Source organism: Aquarana catesbeiana, linkage group LG08, assembly GCF_042186555.1.
Source record: "Aquarana catesbeiana isolate 2022-GZ linkage group LG08, ASM4218655v1, whole genome shotgun sequence".
NCBI classification, from domain to species: Eukaryota; Metazoa; Chordata; class Amphibia; order Anura; family Ranidae; genus Aquarana; species Aquarana catesbeiana.
The window spans coordinates 33,534,799-33,557,996 of record NC_133331.1 but is presented as its reverse complement, the minus strand read 5'-3'; positions in this window follow the sequence as shown (position 1 = coordinate 33,557,996).

The window sequence follows — 23,198 nt, the reverse complement described above, 5'->3', positions numbered from 1 at the left end:
CATATGAGCAACGGCATGATGATGAACGATTTCTTGATAAAGCAATAACAAATAAAAGAAAATGTATTAGCAAAGCCATGTGATCATCATGTCAGTGCTGATATGGTTATCAGCAAAGTGTAATGCACACAAAAGAAATCCTTTCCTAAAACAAGACAGCACCCATTAAAAAATAAATAATAACGTTTTTTTTTTTTTGCCTTTTTGTAATAAAGCTTTATTGTTAGGATTAGGGTATCTTAAAGCGGAACTTCCACTTTTCTTCCTTTCTTCCTTCTTTGAAGTTTTTTTTTTTTTTTTCAAGAAGCAGGTATGTGCTGCCACTTCTGCTCGCATCGCTTAGTCCCCCTTTCCCTGCGCACAACCTCCAGGGACACGTCACTGGTCCCAAGAGGCTGCAGGTCCAGTCAGAAAGTGCAGCATAACTTGTGCATGCACAGTGGGGAGCCTGCAGAAGGAAGTCACAGTCGGCTTTCCACAGTCAAGATGGCACTGCTAAGGACCCAAAGACTGGAGAAGAACCTGCCCAGGTGACGACAGCGCTGGACCCCTAGGCTGGTGAGAACCTGTTTATTAAATTTAAGCAGCTGCAGTATTTGCAGCTGCTGACTTTTAATTTTTCTGTAAATGGCTGGAGTTCCTCTTTAACATCTAACATCATGTTCCCAGTGAATGAGGACCTGTTTTTTTTGACACATGAACAGGTTTAGGATACTCCTCTAAACCCAAGGGTCCACTTTAACCCAGTTGCACCCTTAAAACCACCAAAAATAACCTGCATCTTCCTTATTGACTACTACTAACTTAAAGTGTTACAAAACCCAGTAATATGAAAATAGTTCATCCTTCCCCACAGTTCCCACAGCTTATAAATCTTCACATTACATTAAAATGTCACTTTTACATTAAAATGCTGCCACTATATACCTTTTTGGATGATCTGTATACCACAGTTTCATGATAAACTGCACAGTTTCTCCAGTGCTGAGAGTTCAGGTAGGAGGAGATTTCCACTACAGCCTGTATACACGCCCACATGTGTGATGTCAATACCATGTGGCCTGGCTAGCTCTGAGGACAAGTAAATGTTCTCTTCAGCATAAAAGACAAAACTGAGCATGTGCAGGTTGGCTACACTGCCTGTGTTAGCTGGCTTTCCCCAGATAGTGCAGGAGGGGAGGATCTGTGCATACAGAATAAAACATACTTTTTACGCAATGCAGAGGATTAACCCCTTAAGTTCCACAGTGAGTATAACAAGCATGCTATGCTGCATATACAGACTGATTTTACTATTGTGGGTTTAGTAACACCTTAACCAAAATAGTGACATTTTGCCGAAATGGGGGAATAAAAACTGTTAACTTTGCTCACCCCAGTGCCCAGTTGCTTTCATCAAGATTACCTCTATAGGGTTACGGTGCGAAGGTGCCACGACATCCAAAGACCAATTTTTACACACCCTTTACTTCTATCTAAAATCAACGTGACACCAGAATGTATCCAAAAAATCTCTAATCTTGTTCCCAGTGCACTACATTGTGGCCTCATCATACACACTGGCTCCCCAGCTGTTGTTGAGCAACATAAAGGCAGCTTGAAGGGAAAATGCAATTTATAAATACAATTATTGCTGCAGCAGATTCTAGACATGGTACAGATCTGCCACTTTACAGGTAGACTAAGGGGACCCCCCAGGCACTATTATGGAAGGAATTTTTCATTTTTATGCTTTCACTTTAAAAATCAAAAAATCACTGCTCATTTAAAAATGACGTTTTTCACAAACTTTTTCTTTATTGATGCATGTCCCCCAGGGCAGGACCCGGACCCCTAGAACCATTGTATGCCCAATTACTTGCATATAAGCCTCCAAAATGGGCACTTTTGATTTTTGACGTTCAGGTCCAATTGACTTTAACCACATGCTGACCGGGCCATAGCCGAAAGACGGTTACAGCGCGGTTGGCTTATTCTGGGTGGGCGTTCATGGACATCCTCACAGAATTGCGCGCACCCGGGAACATCCGTAACCGCTGGGTCCCCCGCATCATGGATCACGGTAAGGGGCCGCTGATAGCGGCCGTTTACCACGTGATCGCTCCGTCAAATGACGGAGCATTACTTGTAAACAAACTGGCGTCGTGTCATGCCGTCGGTTCCTCCCTCCCCTCTCTGTACCGATCGGTACAGTGTGAGAGGAGAGAGGGAGAGATCGTTTGCAGCGCTGTTAGCACTACAGATCCAGCCCACAGTGCTGCTCAGTGCCCATACTCTGCAATATTCTGCAATACTCGCCAATAGGGATGAGCTTCGTGTTCGAGTCGAACCCATGTTCGACTCGAACATCGGCTGTTCGATCGTTCGCCGAATTGCGAACATTATGGGCCGTTCGCGCTAAATTCGTGTGGCGCGTCACGGCCCATAATTCACTGCGGCATCGCAGTGCATTGCTGGCTGATGATTGGCCAAGCATGCACTATGACCCGCATGCTTGGCCAATCACAGCGCTGTCAGTAGAGAGAGCTGTAATTGGCCAAAGCCAGGGTGGCTTTGGCCAATTATGGCTCAGGGGATTTAGTACACACCCCACACTATATAAGGCCGCCTGCACGGCGGCCCTGTGTAGTGTGTGTTCTGGTGTGCTGAGAGATAGAGAGAGAGAGAGACAGTGTCATTTGATTTGAGTTAGATAGATTAGGCAGAACAGTCAGTCAGTTAGCTGCACTTACAGTGTATTGTGTATATATATGCATCCCAGGTGTTGCATATATATATATACACTGTATTCAGTTTAGCTAGATCTGTTCCTGTTATCTTCTATCTAGACTATTTACATTTAATGCAGTGCGTCCTGCTCACAGTGTTCAGCTAGATCCGTTCCTGTTAAATTCCTACTGACCGGCAGGCTTGTCTGGTTACAGTATATAAAGCTACCTGAAGAAAATTACAGGTGTTCTATTTGATCCTATTAGTACCACGGTCAGGCAGCTAGACTATTTACATTTAGTACAGTGCGTCCTGCTCACAGTGTTCAGCTAGATCCGTTCCTGTTATCTTCCTACTGACAGGCAGGCTTGTCTGGTTACAGTATATAAAGCTACCTGAAGAAAATTACAGGTGTTCTATTTGATCCTATTAGTACCACGGTCAGGCAGCTAGACTATTTACATTTAGTACAGTGCGTCCTGCTCACAGTGTACAGCTAGATCCGTTCCTGTTATCTTCCTACTGACAGGCAGGCTTGTCTGGTTACAGTATATAAAGCTACCTGAAGAAAATTACAGGTGTTCTATTTGATCCTATTAGTACCACGGTCAGGCAGCTAGACTATTTACATTTAGTACAGTGCGTCCTGCTCACAGTGTACAGCTAGATCCGTTCCTGTTATCTTCCTACTGACAGGCAGGCTTGTCTGGTTACAGTATATAAAGCTACCTGAAGAAAATTACAGGTGTTCTATTTGATCCTATTAGTACCACGGTCAGGCAGCTAGACTATTTACATTTAGTACAGTGCGTCCTGCTCACAGTGTACAGCTAGATCCGTTCCTGTTATCTTCCTAATGACAGGCAGGCTTGTCTGGTTACAGTATATAAAGCTACCTGAAGAAAATTACAGGTGTTCTATTTGATCCTATTAGTACCACGGTCAGGCAGCTAGACTATTTACATTTAGTACAGTGCGTCCTGCTCACAGTGTTCAGCTAGATCCGTTCCTCTTATCTTCCTACTGACAGGCAGGCTTGTCTGGTTACAGTATATAAAGCTACTTGAAGAAAATTACAGGTGTTCTATCCCAGCTTAGTGCAGCTACAGGCCATTAGTATGTCTGGAAGGCCAAGAAGGAGAGGCAGACAGTCACAAGCCAATAAGAGAGGGCAAGCAGGCTCTGTGTCTAGTGCTGGTCGTGGAGACGGTGCATCCTCATCAGCACGTGGCCATGGGACACGCTTGGCCTTTTTTTCGGCAGCTGGCCATGTTGAGCCGCAACATGCGGAAGACTTGGTCGAGTGGATGACCAAGCCGTCCTCATCCTCCTCATCCTCTCTCACCCATGCCCAGGGTGCTTTGTCTGGCAAAGCAGCGGCCTCTTCCCTCAGCTCAATGTCATCAGTGACTCCTTCCCTAGCTCCACCATGTCCTCATGAGGATTCCCTCGAACTGTTTGACCACAGTGTTGGGTACATGCTCCAGGAGGATGCCCAGCGTTTGGAAGGCTCTGATGACGATACTGAGCTCGATGAAGGCAGTAACATGAGCGCGGACAGAGGGGGTGCCCAAGAAGGACAGCAATCTGGCAGTCATGCTCCCCCTGCTGCAGCATACTGCCAGGTTTGCTCCAGTGATGAGGAGGGAGGGGATGATGAGGTCACTGACTCAACGTGGGTGCCTGATAGGAGAGAGGAGGAGGAGGAGGAGGAGGAGGAGGAGGAGGAGGCGGCAGCACATCACCAACGAGGCAGGATGCCCTCCAGGGGCCAGCCTAAGGGCAGCACATTGACTGCATCACACCCCAAAGCTCCACATGTGCAGGGCGCTGCAGTCTCTGCGCGTTATTCAAAAAGTTCTTTGGTGTGGGCCTTTTTTGAGACGAGTGCATCAGATCGCACCGCTGCTATTTGCAACATATGTCTCAAGCGTATCTCGCGTGGCCAAAATATCTCCCGCTTGGGTACCACATGCTTGACCAGACATATGTTGACCTGCCATGCAGTTCGTTGGCAAGCGTATCTAAAAGACCCACACCAAAGAACAAAGAGGATCTCTCCTTGCTCCTCATCAGCTGAGATTTCCAACCCCACTAGACCTTCAGTCCTCTCTGAGACCTGCAGTGAGAGGAATGAAGGTGTAGAATTAGGTGTGTCACAGCCAAGTACTTGTGGGCAATCTGCTTTTGGTACACCGACGTCAGATTGTACCAGGCAAATTTCCCTGCCCCAGCTGCTGCACCGCCGAAAGAAGTTTGCTCCCAGCCATCCACATGCCCAGCGGTTGAATGCTAGCTTGGCAAAATTGCTAGCACTTCAACTGCTGCCTTTTCAGTTGGTAGACTCTGCCCCCTTCCGTGAGTTTGTGGAATGTGCGGTTCCTCAGTGGCAGGTACCCAAACGCCACTTTTTCTCACGGAAGGCGATTCCGGCTCTCTACCGGCATGTGGAAGGCAATGTCCATGCCTCGCTGGACAGGGCGGTCAGCGGTAAGGTGCATATTACCGCTGACTCATGGTCCAGCAGGCATGGACAGGGACGTTACCTAAGTTTCACGGCGCATTGGGTGACTCTGCTGGCAGCTGGGAAGGATGCAGGACAAGGTGCAGTAGTGTTGGAGGTTGTTCCGCCACCACGCCTCCAAAATGCTGATTGTGACACACCTCTCTCCTCCACCCCCTCCTCTTCTTCTTCCTCCATGGCCTCTTCCTCGGAACCAGCGGTGCTCCGTAGGCGTTCAAGGGGCTACGCAAGTACGCAGGCCAAAAGATGCCATGCGGTGCTTGAGCTGGTGTGCTTGGGGGACAGGAGCCACACTGGGGCAGAGGTTCTGTCAGCTCTGCAGGGGCAGGTTCAGAGGTGGTTGACGCCACGCCAACTTAAGGCAGGAATGGTGGTTTGCGACAATGGCACCAACCTCCTCTCTGCCCTCCGACAGGGACAAATGACCCATGTGCCCTGTTTGGCTCACGTCCTTAACTTGGTGGTGCAGCGGTTCTTGGGCAGGTACCCGGGCTTACAGGATGTCCTGAGGCAGGCCAGGAAAGTCTGTGTGCATTTCCGCCGGTCATATAATGCCAGTGCTCGGCTGACGGACCTCCAAAAGGAGTTTAACCTGCCCAAGAACCGCCTAATCTGTGACATGCCCACCAGGTGGAACTCAACGTTGGCCATGCTGCAGCGGCTGCACACGCAGCAGAGGGCCATAAATGAGTACCTGTGCGACTATGGCACCAGGACAGGGTCAGGGGAGCTTGGTTTTTTTTCCCCACGCCAGTGGGCCATGATCAGGGATGCATGCACTGTCCTGTCACCATTCGAGGAGGCCACGAGGATGGTGAGCAGTGACAGTGCATGCATCAGTGACACTGTCCCCCTTGTCCACCTGTTGGAGCACACGCTGCGTGGAATAATGGACAGGGCACTTGAGGCAGAACAGAGGCAGGAAGAGGAGGACTTCCTTAGCTCTCAAGGCCCCCTTTATCCAGACAGTGTTCCTGCGTGCCCGCCGATCACACAGGAAGAGGACGAGGAGGAAGAGGAGGAGGAGGAAGATTGTGTCAGTATGGAGGTGGAGCCTGGCACTCAGCATCAGCAGCAGTCTTTAAGGGATCAGTCCCAAGAAACACATGGACTTGTACGTGGCTGGGAGGAGGTGGCTGCGGACCATGTCGTTCTTAGTGACCCAGAGGACTCCGGACCGAATGCCTCAGCAAACCTACGCTGCATGGCCTCCCTGATCCTGCAAAGCCTGCGTAAGGATCCTCGTATTCGTGGTATCAAGGAGAAGGACCAATACTGGCTGGCAACCCTCCTTGATCCACGTTACAAGGGTAAGGTTGCGGACCTTATCTTGCCATCGCAGAGGGAGCAGAGGATGAAACATCTTCGGGAGGCCTTGCAGAAAGGTCTGTGCAACGCGTTCCCAGAGACTGGGAGGTTACAAACTCCTGTTTCTGGACAACGTGTTGCTGAGGCTTCGGTCAGTCAAAGAAGGAGCGGTGGAGAAGGTGGCCGTCTGACCGATGCGTTCAGACAATTTTTTGGTCCGCAGCCCCAAGGTATGATCGGTTCCAGCAACCATCGCCAGCGTCTGTTTTACATGGTGCAGGAATACCTAGGGGCAAGATCAGACTTGGACACCTTTCCCACCGAAAATCCTCTGGGTTACTGGGTCTTGAGGATGGATCACTGGCCAGAGCTTGCACAGTATGCAATTGAGCTACTGGCCTGTCCTGCATCCAGCGTTCTTTCGGAACGCACATTCAGTGCTGCTGGAGGCGTGGTAACCGATCACAGGGTGCGTCTGTCCACCGACTCGGTCGATCGGCTGACCTTCATAAAAATGAATGAGTCTTGGATCACCACCAGCTACCAAGCACCTGATGCTGATGTAACCGAATAATTTTTTTTGAAATCTCAGATCCCTTCAAAGACTGCCTATGCTGATGCTGAGTGACTATCCCTGAGTAATTATCCTCTTCCTCCTCAATCATCACGCTGATAGCTTGTTGCAGTGTTGTGGCACCAGCACCAGTGCCTAAGGCCCAATTTTTCTGCCCCTGTCTAACAGGGGCGTGTAATTACAATTTTTGATGCAATACTTTGCAGCAGGGCTCGTTCCTGCGTTCCAACTAGAGTGTCTGTGAGGGGTTGCAGTGTTGTGGCACCAGCACCAGTGCCTAAGGCCCAATTTTTCTGCCCCTGTCTAACAGGGGCGTGTAATTACAATTTTTGAAGCAATAATTTGCAGCAGGGCTCGTTCCTGCGTTCCAACTAGAGTGTCTGTGAGGGGTTGCAGTGTTGTGGCACCAGCACCAGTGCCTAAGGCCCAATTTTTCTGCCCCTGTCTAACAGGGGCGTGTAATTACAATTTTTGAAGCAATAATTTGCAGCAGGGCTCGTTCCTGCGTTCCAACTAGAGTGTCTGTGAGGGGTTGCAGTGTTGTGGCACCAGCACCAGTGCCTAAGGCCTAATTTTTCAGCTCCTGTTCAACAGGGGCATGTAATTACAATTCTTGATCTAATATTTCACAGCAGGGCCCTGTGAGGGCTTACAGTGTTGTGGCCACAGCAACACCTAAGGCCCAAATTTCTGCTGAGTATATAGGGCAGGACCCTACTTTCAAACATCTAACTTACAAACGACTCCTACTTGCAAACGGAAGGAGACAACAGGAAGTGAGATGAAATCTACCCCTAGGAAGGGAAATTCTCTCCTGTAAGAGTTAATATGGGAAAACAAGTTCTCCTTTCCACTGATGCTTTCCAATCCTTGTTCCACAAAAAAACCCAAATTTTCAAAAAACATTTTTCATTGGGACAAAAAAGTGAGGTGAAATCTTCTGAAGAGGAGGAAAGACAGCAAAACAAATGTCACAGGGGTGATAACCCTTCCCTATGTTTTCCAAAAAGCTTAGAAAAGATTTTTTGGCTGGAGCTAAACACGTTAAAAATGTTCAAAATTACAAACAGATTCTACTTAACAACAAACCTACAGTCCCTGTCTTGTTTGCACCGCCTGTATACTGCTGTTCAGAGTATATAGGGCCTGGTGGCCCCACACCTTTCCTTATTTTAATTTGGGTGCGGGGTTCCCCTTAATATCCATACAAGACCCAAAGGGACTGGTAATGGACTGGGGGGTACCCATGCCGTTTGTCTCACTGATTTTCATCCATATTGCCATGACCCGACATGACATTAAACCCGCAAGCAGTTTTAAATGAGATTTTTTCCTTTAAAAATGACATTTGGTGCAGGGACTGTTCTAAACATGGGAAACACGCGTCACTTTACAGGCATACTATAGACACCCCCCAGGTACGATATTTAAAGGAATATTTCACTTTTTTTTTTTTTACTTTAAGCATCATTAAAATCACTGCTCCCGAAAAAACGGCCGTTTTTAAAAGTTTTTTTTGCATTGATACATGTCCCCTGGGGTAGGACCCGGGTCCCCAAACCCTTTTTAGGACAATACCATGCAAATTAGCCTTTAAAATGAGCACTTTTGATTTCGAACGTTCGAGTCCCATAGACGTCAATGGGGTTCTAACGTTCGTGCGAACTTTCGGTCCGTTCGCGGGTTCTGGTGCGAACCGAACCGGGGGGTGTTCGGCTCATCCCTACTCGCCAATACTTGCCAATACTTTGCAATAAATTTTAACAGAAACAAAGAATTTTTTTTTTTTACCAAATGTTCAGTCTTTTTTGATTTATAGCGCAAAAAATAAAAAACCCAGGGGTGATTAAATACTACCAAAAGAAAGCTCTATTTGTGTGAAAAAAAGGACAAACATTTCAAATGGGTACAGTGTTACATGGCTGAGTAATTGTCATTCAAAGTGTGAGAGCACCGAAAGCTGAAAATTGGTCTAGTTAGGAAGGGGGTTTAAGTGCGCAGTGGGTAAGTGGATAACGGGGTTCATTATTCGGGTCCGAACTTTCGCAGTGTTTGAAAGTTCTGGTGCAAACTAAACAGGGGTCCGTTCGGCTCATCCCTACTTAACACATCACATCTGAGTAAGCAGCCCTTTCCACATTCCCAAACAATCATCTCCAGATCTGCTTTCTGTCACACAACCCTGACAAGCAACTAACAACTGTTCATGCTTCCTTAAGTTGTGCAGACACTTTTGTTGATAGTTCAGATCAAAACCTGGCATGACAATTTTTCTATCAAGCAGTACATCCAAAAACCAGCACATAAATAAAATAAATGCCTCTCAGTGGTGTAGGAGTAGCTCAAGCCCAGCATGGGCAATGGGGGCACTGGAGTGACTGTCACCATGTACCAGCCATATTTCCCCTATAGCAGTGCCCCTTGCCCCCCAGTTTGAGCTGTGGTGTGCCTATGTCACAACTTCTGCAATGTCAGAGTGCCACTTAAGGTCATGTGGATGGTTACAGTCCAGTGGATTCTCTGAGGTCTGCATACAACACTTGGCTTTAATGCCTACCTGCTGTAGATTAGATATAGCAGCCAATTTGGTATTCAATCAGTAGAGAAAATGTGAGGTTGCCCATGCACCTCAAATTTGCCGAGGCTTGTGAAGCAGACTCCTCGGAGTCACTCAGGATGACAGCATCTGGAACTTCCTCCTCCCAGCCACGTACTACTCCCAAGGGTCCTGGGTTTGGAAAGCCATTGCTTACAGATTGACACATGTCTTCCTCTTCTTCAAAGCCTATGAAAGTGCCAGAATCCTCCTCCTCCTCCTGTGTGTTCTGTGACATAGGAAGGATGGTGTCTGGATAAAGTGGGCCTTGAGAAGAAAGGAAGTTCTTCTCTTCCTCCTGCTGCTCTGCCTCCAGTGCCCTGTCCATAATGCCACGCAGAGTCTGCTCCAGCAGGAACACAACAGGGATTGTATCACTGATGCATGCTGTCAGAAGAAGCCTTCGTTCCGGTCCGGTCGTTTTTTACGTATTCCCGGCGGAACGGCGTTTCGGCGCATGCGCGTTCACGGCTCAGCGTTACGGCGCTCACGCACGCGCACTGGTGCACACCCAACGTGATTCCCTGGGCTGCCTATAAAAGGCGCTCAGAGGGTCAAACAAATTGCTGGTTTGTCTCAGCTTCCTGAATTACCTGAACCTGTCTCCTGAACCTCTGCTTGACTACCCGTTGTGACCCGGATCTGCCTTTTGGACTTCTCTTGCCTCTCTCTTGGACCTGACCTCTGCCTGTTAATCGGATTCCCACCAATCTCCTGTGTTTGACCCTCGGCCTGTTACCTGGACTGTCTCCTGTCTCCTAGCCTGACCTCCTGCTTGTACCTGGACTCTCTTGATCTTGTCACCTTGCCTTGCAGATCCTGCAGTACCATAGTACTATCCCTGTGTTTGATCCCCTGCCTGTACCTGCCTACCAGTACCTGCACAGCGGCTCCTCTCTATCAAGACCTCACCAGCAAGTCACCTGCGGTCCATTGGGGAGCTTGTGCCTCTTCGTGCCGTTCACTCCCTGTCCCAACTCCAGGGGGCGGACTGCGCTTAGTCGCAAAGGCAAAACCGCTCTCGGCATCTCGGCCTCGGTGAGTACTATCTTTGTGACAGTACAAACCAGCCATGTCTGAGGCCGACAGAGCGCGTTCCCCATTGGAGATCCTGTGTCAGCAGGTCTCGGCCCTCACTGAGGCCGTCCAGAAATTGCAAGATGGTTACGCCCAAATTGATGGCCGCCTTCAGCAGCTTTCCGGACCATCTCCAGCTCCTGCCGCAGCTTCTGCACCTCCCAGTGGAGCATCCTCTCCTCAGATGCCAACCAGTCCCACTGTGGTCATGGCAGCTCCAGAACCTAGGGTTCCCATACCAGAGCGTTTTGCTGGCAATCGCAAGAAGTTCAGGGCTTTTAAAAACGCTTGCTCTCTGTATTTGGCTCTGCAACCCAGGACCTTTTCGTCAGAAGTGGTAAAAGTTGGGTTCATCATTTCTCTCTTAGCCGATGAACCACAAGCTTGGGCGCATACCCTAATGGAACAGAGGAACCCTATCCTGAATTCAGTAGATACCTTCTTCGAGGGTATGGCACAACTTTACGACGACCCCCAGCGCACGGCCACGGCTGAAACCTTATTGCATAACCTGAGCCAAGGACGAAGGCCTGTAGAGGACTATATTGTAGAGTTCCGGAAAAGTTCAGCTGATACTGGTTGGAATGAACCTGCCCTTAAATATCAGTTTCATCAAGGGCTGTCTGAAGCACTGAAGGATGAACTGGCCAGGATCGAGACCCCTGATTCTTTGGAAGACCTCATCCAAATTACCACTAAATTGGATCGTCGCATGCGTGAGCGACGCACAGAGCGTTTTCAGACTCCTCGCCCTACTTGGATGACGCCTAAACCGACTCCTGTCCATCCACCTTACACAGCTCCACCGGTTCCTGCCACTCCTGAAGTTGAACCAATGCAGCTTGGTCTAGTCCGTGCCCCACTCACTTCAGAGGAAAGACTACGTAGACGCCAGGGCAATCTGTGCCTTTACTGTGGGGGTTCTGGACACTTTCTCCGTTCCTGCCCTGTGAGACCCAGTAAGTCCTACCTACGGCCTGCTATTAATCAACAAGTTACCGGTTCTTCCCAGCCTTACGTTACTCTTTTTGTCTCTTTACAGCTTCCGGAAAAGGAGGTTCACCTACCCGCCATAATTGACTCTGGAGCGTGTAGCTGTTTTTTGGATATCTCATTAGCCGCAAGCTTGCATGTCCCTTTGATCACGAAGAGCCAAAGTCTACGGATCCACCTTGCCGATGGGTCTCTTCCCCGCTCTGGGCCCATCACGCAGGAAACCAGACCCATCCTTACCACTACTGATACTGGCCACCAGGAATACCTCCGCTTCGATATAATTTCTTCTCCAATGTTCCCTATAATCCTGGGACTCCCATGGCTTCAAGCCCACGAACCACAGATCAACTGGAATAAGAGAGAAGTCTCTTTCTCATCTCAATATTGCTCCAGACATTGCCTTCTCCCGGCCCCAGCTTCTGTTTCTACCATTTCAACCATGTCTAACAATCTGCAACATGTACCCGAAAGCTACCTAGAATTCAGAGATGTATTTGATAAACAACAGGCAGACTGTCTACCACCTCATCGGCCTTACGATTGCCCCATAGACCTGTTGCCGGGTGCGGAAATTCCTTTTGGCCGCATTTTTCCTTTGTCCGAAACAGAATTAAAGGCTCTTAAAACGTACATTGACGAAAATCTTGAAAAAGGGTTCATTCGCCCCTCCTTATCACCGGCTGGAGCTGGTATTTTCTTTGTAGAAAAAAAGGACGGATCCCTCCGACCTTGTATCGATTACAGGGAATTAAATAAAATTACCGTCAAGAATCGGTACCCGCTTCCTCTCATCCCGGAATTATTCCAACGCTTCAGATCTGCCCGCATCTTTTCCAAACTAGACTTGCGTGGCGCCTACAATCTCATCCGGATCCGAGCAGGCGATGAATGGAAGACTGCCTTTAGATCCAGGTTTGGACACTATGAGTACCTGGTAATGCCGTTTGGACTCTGTAATGCCCCGGCCACGTTCCAACACTTAGTGAACGATATCTTTCGTGAATATCTTGATAACTTTCTAGTAGTCTACCTTGACGACATTCTCATTTTTTCAGCCACCATTGAACTCCATCGGGTACATGTCAAACTGGTTCTCTCAATTCTCAGAAAACACAAATTATACCTCAAGGCAGAGAAATGTGAATTTGAGAAGACTACAGTGCAATTCTTAGGATTCATAATTTCAATTGACGGCATTGCAATGGATCCCCAGAAGGTCAAAGCAATCCAGGAATGGCCAGCTCCTGTAGACAGAAAAGGGGTACAACGCTTCTTAGGTTTCTCCAATTTCTACCGGAGATTCATTGTAGGGTTTTCTACTATCGTGGCTCCCATTACTCAACTGACACGCCAGCATAGTCGTTTTCAATGGTCTTTGGAGGCTCAGGAAGCATTTTTAAAATTGAAAGCACTATTCTCGTCCGCACCAGTCTTACGACACCCGGATCCAGCCTTGCCTTTTATTCTGGAAGTTGATGCCTCCGAGACTGCTACTGGTGCCATCCTTTCCCAGAGACAAGGGCTCAAGGCTCTATTACATCCCGTGGCTTTTGCATCCCGGAAATTAAGCATTCCCGAGAGAAACTATGATGTAGGCGACAGAGAGTTACTGGCCATTAAATTCGCCTTAGAGGAGTGGAGATATTTGCTGGAAGGGGCGTCCAATCCTATCATGATCTTTACTGACCACAAAAACCTGGAGTACCTGCGAACTGCTAAACGTCTAAGACCCAGGCAGGCCCGATGGGCCCTCTTCTTTTCCCGATTTAATTTTCACATATCTTATAGACCAGGTACAAAGAACGGAAAAGCGGACGCACTTTCAAGGATGTTCCATGAAACTTCCCAGGTAACAGAGCCAAGTACCATTTTGTCTCCTCAGAATTTCCTTCTAGTTACTCAAGGAGACCTAATGTCCGCAATCAAATCCACATCCGCTCAATGCTCTGAACCCCAAGTATCTTCTATGGAGAAACGTAATGATTTATTTTGGTCTCATGGAAAAATCTTCGTCCCGCTGGAATCTAGGCTCCTAACTCTACAGTCCTTTCATGACCACAAGCTAGCAGGCCATTTTGGGTCACAAAAGACCATGGAATTGATCTCACGTTTCTTTTGGTGGCCAGGCTGGAGACAAGATTGCAAAGACTATGTTTCATCCTGCATCCCGTGCCAGCGCAGCAAGGGCTCAAATGCAAAGTCATGGGGCCTGCTCAAGCCCTTGTCTATCCCTGAACGCCCATGGGCGGAAATCTCCATGGACTTTATTGTGGATCTACCTCCATCGGGGGGATTCACAACTATCTTTGTCGTAATTGATCGGCTCTCAAAGATGGCACACTTTCTGCCTATGGTGGGTACCCCCTCTGCCTCTGCTACTGCTAACATTTTTTTAAAAGAAATTATCAGGCTTCATGGTACCCCAGTGAGCATCACCTCTGACAGAGGAGTTCAATTTACTTCTAAATTTTGGAAGGAATTATGCAAGACCTTGGAAATAAAAATTTGCTTGTCTTCTGCTTATCATCCTCAAAGTAACGGCCAGACGGAGAGGACAAATCAAACCCTGGAACAATACCTCCGATGCTTCTGTTCAGATTCCCAGGATGAATGGTCCTCCCTTCTACCATATGCAGAATTTGCATATAACAACTCCATCCATTCCGCTACCAACCAGACACCTTTCTGGTCCAATTTTGGATTTCACCCCTCCTTTCTTCCAGTTTCCATTCCTGAATTGTCTGTCCCTGCAGTGCAGGATCGAGTAAGCTCTATTCAGTTAAATTTTCAAAAGATCAAAGCAGCGATGCAAAAGGCTCAGGATGACTACCAAAAGTACTACAACAAGGGAAGGAAGGAGAACCCGGCCTTTAAGGTAGGCGAAGAAGTGTGGCTGTCAACTATCCATCTCAGACTGCCAATTCCCTCCCGGAAACTGGGGCCAAAATTTATAGGTCCTTTTAAAATAAAAAGGGTAATCAACCCCGTCGCTTTTGAATTAGCTCTTCCTGATGCTTACAAGGTGCACCCAGTCTTCCATGCATCCCTCTTAAAACCTATTTCTCCCAGCCCTTTTCCTGACAGAGAAAAACCTCCACCACCTCCAGTTCTAATCAACGGAGAAGATGAATTTGAGGTAGAAAAAATTTTAAATTGCAGGAAAAATGGCAGACAGCTGCAGTATCTAATCAAATGGAAGGGTTATCCTTCTGAGGATAACTCTTGGGAACCAGCCAGGAATCTACATGCTCCTCAACTTCTCCAGGCTTTTCACCGAGAACATCCAGAATTGATGTCAACCTTGGGTGTCCAGAGGCCACCCCTCGGGGGGGGGCACTGTCAGAAGAAGCCTTCGTTCCGGTCCGGTCGTTTTTTACGTATTCCCGGCGGAACGGCGTTTCGGCGCATGCGCGTTCGCGGCTCAGCGTTACGGCGCTCACGCACGCGCACTGGTGCACACCCAACGTGATTCCCTGGGCTGCCTATAAAAGGCGCTCAGAGGGTCAAACAAATTGCTGGTTTGTCTCAGCTTCCTGAATTACCTGAACCTGTCTCCTGAACCTCTGCTTGACTACCCGTTGTGACCCGGATCTGCCTTTTGGACTTCTCTTGCCTCTCTCTTGGACCTGACCTCTGCCTGTTAATCGGATTCCCACCAATCTCCTGTGTTTGACCCTCGGCCTGTTACCTGGACTGTCTCCTGTCTCCTAGCCTGACCTCCTGCTTGTACCTGGACTCTCTTGATCTTGTCACCTTGCCTTGCAGATCCTGCAGTACCATAGTACTATCCCTGTGTTTGATCCCCTGCCTGTACCTGCCTACCAGTACCTGCACAGCGGCTCCTCTCTATCAAGACCTCACCAGCAAGTCACCTGCGGTCCATTGGGGAGCTTGTGCCTCTTCGTGCCGTTCACTCCCTGTCCCAACTCCAGGGGGCGGACTGCGCTTAGTCGCAAAGGCAAAACCGCTCTCGGCATCTCGGCCTCGGTGAGTACTATCTTTGTGACACATGCACTGTCACTGCTCACTATCCTTGTGGCCTCCTCAAATGGTGACAATACAGTGCATGCATCCTTAATGATCAGCCATTGGCGTGGGGAAAAAAAGCAGAGGCGGCCTGAGCCTGTCATCGTGCCGTACTGGCACAGGTGCTCGTTGACGGCCCTCTGCTGCATCTATAGCCGCTGCAGCATTCGCAAAGTTGAGTTCCACCTGGTGGGCATGTCACAAATCAGGCGGTTTGCGGCCAGGCGGAATTCCCGCTGAATTTCAGCCACCCGAGCACTGGCTGTGTATGACCGCCTGAAATGGCTACACACTCTTCTGGCCTGCTTTAGTACATCTTGCAACCCTGGGTACATACTTAGGGAACGATGCACCACCAAATTGAGGACATGTGCCAGGCATGGCACATGTGTCAACTTTCCCTGTCTAAGGGCGGAGAGGAGGTTTGAGCCATTATCGGACACCACCATTCCTGGCTCCAGCTGGCGTGGTGTGAACCACCTCTGGGCCTGTCCCTGCAGAGCTGCAAGAATCTCTGCTCCGGTGTGGTTCCTGTCCCCTAAACACACCAGCTAAAGCACTGCATGGCACCTTTTAGCCTGACTCTGGGAATAGTCCTTTGAACTCTTAGGGGGTACCTGATGTTCATAGGACAATGCTGCAGAGGAGGGCATGGAGGTGGCGGAGGAGGAGGGGTTAGAGCTCACAGGTATGGCATCATCACCACCAGCTGTATGGAGACATGGGGGCACAACAAGCTGCAGCACCGAGCCCTGTCCTACATCCTTTCGAGTTGAAAGCAGCATTACCCAGTGTGCTGTGAATGAAATATATCGTCCCTGCCCATGCTTGCTGGACCATGTGTCAGCAGTAAGGTGGATTTTACGGCTGACTGCCTTGTCCAACGATGCCAGAGCATTCCCTTCCACGTGATGGTAGAGAGATGGAATGGCCTTACGTGAAAAGTAGTAGCGACTGGGAATGTGCCATTGTGGTACAGCACATTGTGCGAATTTATGGAAGGGGACAGAATCCACCAGGCTGAAAGGCAGAAGTTGGAGAGCCAACAGCTTTGACAAGCTTGCATTCTTTTTTTGCATTTTTTTCTGCTGCAGCAGATGGGGCAGAGAAATTTGCCAGCTACAGTCTACAGCTGGTGGTGTGCTGCTGGCAGATGTGCTGTTAGGACCTGGGACACCCTGTGCTATACCATCATCCCTGTCAGTGGAGGCTGCTGAAAGGTAATGACTCGGTACGCAGGGGCAGACTGAAGTGGGTAAGGAGGAGGGACAGATTCGTGCCCCTTTTGTGTGGCTTTTAGGTGCTCTTGCCAACAGGCTGAGTGGTTGGACGTTAAATGCCTTGTTAGGCATGTGGTACCCAAATGGTTGGTGTTTTTGCCACGTTTGATGTGCCTGAGACACAGTTTGCAGATAGCAACAGTGCAATCTGCTGCAGATGTGCTGAAAAGGGTCCTGACAGCTGAGCTTTGGAGAGTGGGCCGGGAGATAAGAGCTGCAGAATGTGATGGAAAAGGCTGGCTGCTCTCTAGTTTTTCTTGATGTTGGCCTCCTTGGGGTTGTGCCGCCTCACCTTCAGTTTCCTCCTCTGCTTTATCTGGCACCCAAGTCGCATCAGTGACCTCATCATCATCATCATCATCTCCATCTCCTCCATCTTCATCATTACCACTGGAGACAACTTGGCAATATGCTGTGGCTTGGGAAACATGAATGCCAATTTGTCTACCAGTGTTCCTCCCTCTCTCTAGGCTCATGTTCCGGCAATCCTCAACCTCAGAACCAAAATCTGAATCCAGTAATGGCTGGGCATCATCAAGGCGCAAGTGGCTGACGCTGTGGTCAAATAACTCAGCTGACTCCTCAATGGCTGACGTTAGGGCTATGGCAGGAATAGATGTGGACAAGGTGGCAGGTTTATCCACTCTGGCAACTGCAGGGGACTACACATTTGTTGCTGGCCCACTTACAGTGCCAAGGGAACGTCTGCCTTTTGTTGTCCTCCCAGACATTATTGGGAGGGAGGGGGCGGTGCTTATAAGCAAATGTAAAGAAGAAGTTGAAATCTGTATGTAGATGCACTTTAATCAATGTAAAGAGGTGTTTGGTGCACTTTAATTTGAGTATTCACACTACACAGACACACTCCACAGATACACTATAATATACTGCAATATAATGCGGCAAACGTATATTGACATAGAACTATATGGCGTTAAACTGGCAGTAACGCACACAAACCTTTATGGCGTTAAACTGGCAGTAACGCACACAGAACTATATGGCATTAAACAGGCAGTAACGCACACAGAACTATATTGCATTAAACAGGCAGTAACGCACACAAAACTATATAGCGTTAAACTGGCAGTAACGCACACAGAACTATATGGCATTAAACAGGCAGTAACGCACACAGAACTATATGGCGTTAAACTGGCAGTAACTATATGTTTTACTATCCAAAGTTAAAACAACAGGGGCAGAAGATAGATGGAAAGTTGAAAAAATGACTGAAGGTCCACTTTAATGTCAGCATTTCCAGCCAGCAACAGGAGATGCAGGCACCTTTTCACATTATTATCAGACTTCTATAGTGGTTCTGCGTAAAAAGCCTGTTGTTTACAGGTCTCCATCTCAAATTACATAAGAATGAATGAATGAATGAACTGCAGTGATTCTTCCCCATCTTCACCAACCTATTCAGATGGGACAGTGTATGGTACCTGTCCTCCAACGGGCAGACTTATGATGACAGCCCCCCTGCTCAGCTTTTCACTGGGAAGATCAATGTACTGTGGTTAATCTGCCTCCTGCTGACGTCCCCCCCTGCAGTTTCCACCCCGAGCTCCTTAAGCCCCTTATGTAGCTGAGAACAAAGGTTATGTGATCACAAAAAAAAGGTATTTAGGAATATATATATATATATATATATATATATATATATATATATATATATATATATATATATATATATATATTATACATATATACATATATATACACATGGCTTTTTTTCTCAGAAAATAGGTGCAGGAACTCAACCACTACCCCCCAAAACCAACCTCCCCCCCCCCCCCCACACACACACCCTCCAAACCGCATCAAATAGTGGGTGTGGTAAAATTTTACTAACAGTGCAAGGGTCTTAAAGGGGCATTAAATACCAGGAGTGCAGAGTTCGGGGGGAGGGGAATGGTACACATAGAGTTCAGAGTTCAGGGATGCTCTACATACAGGGTGCAGAGTTCAGGGGTGCACTACACACAGAGTGCAGAGTTCCAGGGTGTGCTAGGTTCAGAGTTTGCAGTTGCTCTATGTACACAGTGCAGAGTTCAGGAGTGCGCTTCATACAGTATGCTGAGTTCAGGGGGTGCACTACACACAGTGCAAAGTTAGGGGTGCACTACACACAGAGTGCAGAGTTTCTTCCGCAGCTGCTTACCTCTGAATCCCCCATCCACATCTCACTTTCACCCCTTTTCAACTCTGACCTCTGCATGCAACCCCGCTTTCACAGTCCCCATTTTCCTCATCCCTCCTTAAAAGCTCCACCATTTTCCACATGTCTTACTTGTGTTGCTATATTAAACTGAAACACCCTGTTGGCTCTAGAACCTCCCCACACACTGTAGGTGGCTCCTCTGTCACTTGTAGGGAGATGATCCAGGGGGGGGAGTTGGGATCTGCTCTGCATCTTCCTTGTCCACTCAGGAGATCAGATCTGTGGGAGCCATTGAGAGACAAGCTGTCCCTTGTAAACACAGAAGCCGGATTTCAATGTTTACAACTTAAGTGATAGTGGTGAGCATGGAGCAGAGGGCCTGAGCCAGAGGTGGTGGAATTGAGTTCCACCAAGTTCCAGCTGAAAAAAAGCATATATATATATATATATATATATATATATATATACATAGATACACTATATTACCAAAGGTATTGGGATGCCTGCCTTTACACACATATGAACTTTAATAGCATCCCAGTCTTAGTCCATAGGGTTCAATATATAGCTTTGCAGCTATAATAGCTTCAACTCTTCTGGGAAGGCTGTCCACAAGGTTTAGGAGTGTGTCTATGGGAATGTTTGATCATTCTTCCAGAAGCGCATTTGTGAGGTCAGACACTGATGTTGGACGAGAAGGCCTGGCTCGCAGGCTCCGCTCTAATTCATCCCAAAGGATCTGGTTGAGGTCAGGACTCTGTGCAGGCCAGTCAAATTCCTCAACCCCAAACTTGCTCATCCATGTCTTTATGGACCTTGCCTTGTGCACTGGTCCAAATCATTTGGTGAAGCGAGATTATGGTGTGGGGTTGTTTTTCAGGGGTTGTGCTTGGCCCCCTTAGTTTCAGTGAAGGGAACTCCTAAGGCGTCAGCATACCAAGACATTTTGGACAATTTCATGCTCCCAACTTTGTGGGAACAGTTTGGAGATGGCCCCTTCCTGTTCCAGCATGACTGCACACCAGTGCACAAAGCAAGGCCCATAAAGACATGGGAGAGCGAGTTTGGGGTGGTGGAACATGACTGGCCTGCACAGAGCTCTGACCTCAACCTGATAGAAAACCTTTGGGTTAAATTAGAGTGGAGACTGCGAGCCAGGCCTTCTCATCCAACATCAGCGCCTGACCTCACAAATATGCTTCTGGAAGAATGGCCAAATATTCTGATAGACACACTCCTAAACCTTGTGGACAGCCTTCCCAGAAGAGTTGAAGCTGCTATAGCTGCAAAGGGCGGGCCAACTCAATATTGAACCCTACGGACTAAGACTGGGAGGCCATTAAATTTCATGTGCGTGTAAAGGCAATACAGTGTGTATATATATATATATATATATATATATATATATATATATATATTTTACACGCACAAATGTTTTGCCTTGCATTTACATTTTAAATTGAATGGGTTGTTTTACAAGGTAAGGGTTCACATATGCTTTTGTGGCTTGGAGCTGTGAGATTCCACGCTCATCCACCCTCCTTCCGGTGTGCAGAGCGGAGCCATTTCAGGTATGTGTGGCGGCTTGTGTGATCCCCCACAGCCGTGAGCAATACAGGGCAGCTGTGTAGTGCCCAGACTCTGTAGTTGCGGCTCTGTGTGGACTTTGACCCCCACGGGCTCTGTGTGGATTTGTGGATCCACTCCTACCCCCACCCCTCTATCAGGGGGAAGAAGGACTGGCTAAGCAGACTCCATGGATTATGGGAATCATAGTTCTTAAAGGGGCACAATTAATCACAATTGCCAATGGAAGCTAACAGGTGGTGGACTTCAATTCCAGCAAATCTCTGCACCTGGAGGAGGAGAAGATCTGGTCTCAGACAGAGGTTCTACCAGTTTGATAAACTTTAAGATTATACCGAAGCTGTCTGTTTCTAGCAATTTGTGATCTCCATTGATTACATAAGTGCAATGCAACAAAAAAATCAAAATGTATTGCTCCTGGCAGGGAAAAAGTATCTAACACAGACTTCTTCCTTGTCCATAATTCTTGTTTGCAATTACAGTGCAGATTGCAATGTTTACAATAGCCTATGCTGTATCTGATGACAGCTCTCCAAACACAGGGAAAGAAAAGGCAGAGTAATGCCGCGTACGCACGATCGAAATTTCGGCCCGCAAAAGACGGATGAGAGTTTTTCGCCATGTGTACGCTCCATCGGTCTTTTGCTGGCGGAATTCCAGCCAGCAAACGATTGAGAGCATACTCTCAATTTTTTGGTCGGGAAAAGTTCCTATCCAAAAATGCGATCGTCTGTGGCAATTCCGATGTGCTAAATCCCTACGCATGCTTGGAAACAATTTGCCGCATGCTCGGAAGCATTGAACTTCATTTTCTCGGCTCGTCATTGTATTGTACGTCACCGCGTTCTTGACGGTCGTAATTTCAGCGAACTTTTGCGTGACCGTGTGTATGCAAGGCAAACTTGAGCGGAATCCCGTCGGAAAAGCCGTCATTTCTTTTTCCGAGGAGAAATCCGCTTCGTGTGTACGCGGCATTACTGTGTAGATCTGCAAAGTCGCTTTGTATCAAGGTTATAGTAAAGAACAATCGTTCTTAAAAAAATACAGTTATCCTTTAATAACGCCCAAACCACTTTAAAAGATGTTGGCTGCAGTGTAGATTGTTGCCAAGAATATTAGTTCCCTCCTCTGTGAATGATAAAACATTGCTCTCTGACACACAAGACGCAATTACTAATCGGCCTCCAGAGCTGTTATGTGGTGTCACTTTTAACTAAGCAAGAGCACTCCTCGTTTCTTCACTTCCAAGAGTAAAGAATAAAGGTGGTTTTCTTCCAGGAGCTGAAGAATCTGCCGTTTCCGCACAGCACATCTCTTTTTCCATTCCTTGCGGTTAATCAATTTAACTTCAGAATGGAAGAGAGAAGAACATTAGGCACAAACTGCAATGCTGCAAGCTAAAGAGGGACAGTTGAGGAAGAATAGTTCCATAAGAGTGCCAAAAAAAACAAATCTTCTCTCCACTGCTTGATTTAGCTGAGAATTTCACTTGTAATTTGTGGGACTAGTCTCAATTTGTTTTCAACTGTACTCTATTGAACAGCAAAGGATTAAAGAGAACTTGGCCTCTAGAAGCTGTGTTAAAAAATGCAGAAGGCCTTTACCGGATTGCTGATTTACCATGTCTTATTCTGTACATTCTTGGATCTGTACTGAGGAGAGCCTGGTACAAATGTTCATCTCACTTGAAGGACTTTTTGAAACGTTTAATGGTTAAAAGCTTCAAATACATCCAACACATTTTGGGGGGAAAAAGCTGACTGTCTTTAGTGCTGTCATACAGTGCCTTGCAAAAAGTATTCATACCCCCTTGAAATGTTACACATTTTGTCATGTTACAACCAAAAACGTAAATGTATTTTATTGGGATTTTATTTGATAGACCAACACAAAGTGGCACATAATTGTGAAGTGATAAATGGTTTTCAAAATGTTTTACAAATAAATACCGGTATCTGAAAAGTGTGGCGTGCATTTGTATTCAGCCCCCTTTACTCTGATACCCCTAAGGCTCGGTTCACACTAGGACGACTTGGGATCCGACTTGTAAGCCCTCAAGTCGCCCCAAGTCGCCCCAGAAAGAGATTCACATTACAGTGAATGGGAGCGTCTTAATAGACACTACTGAAGTCGCTCCGACTTCAGAGCGTACTCCCTGTACTACTTGGATCCGACTTGGTAGGCGACCTGTACCATAGAAATCAATGGAAGTCGCCTCCAAGTCGGATCTCTCTCTACAGTCAAGCGATTTTGCAGGGAAAAAATTTAGTTTGCCCAGGCAAACCCCTCCCTCCCAGAGAGCTGATTATCCTGTGATTGGCCACAGCCAAAGTCGCCTGTCCTGGAGGCGACTTGAA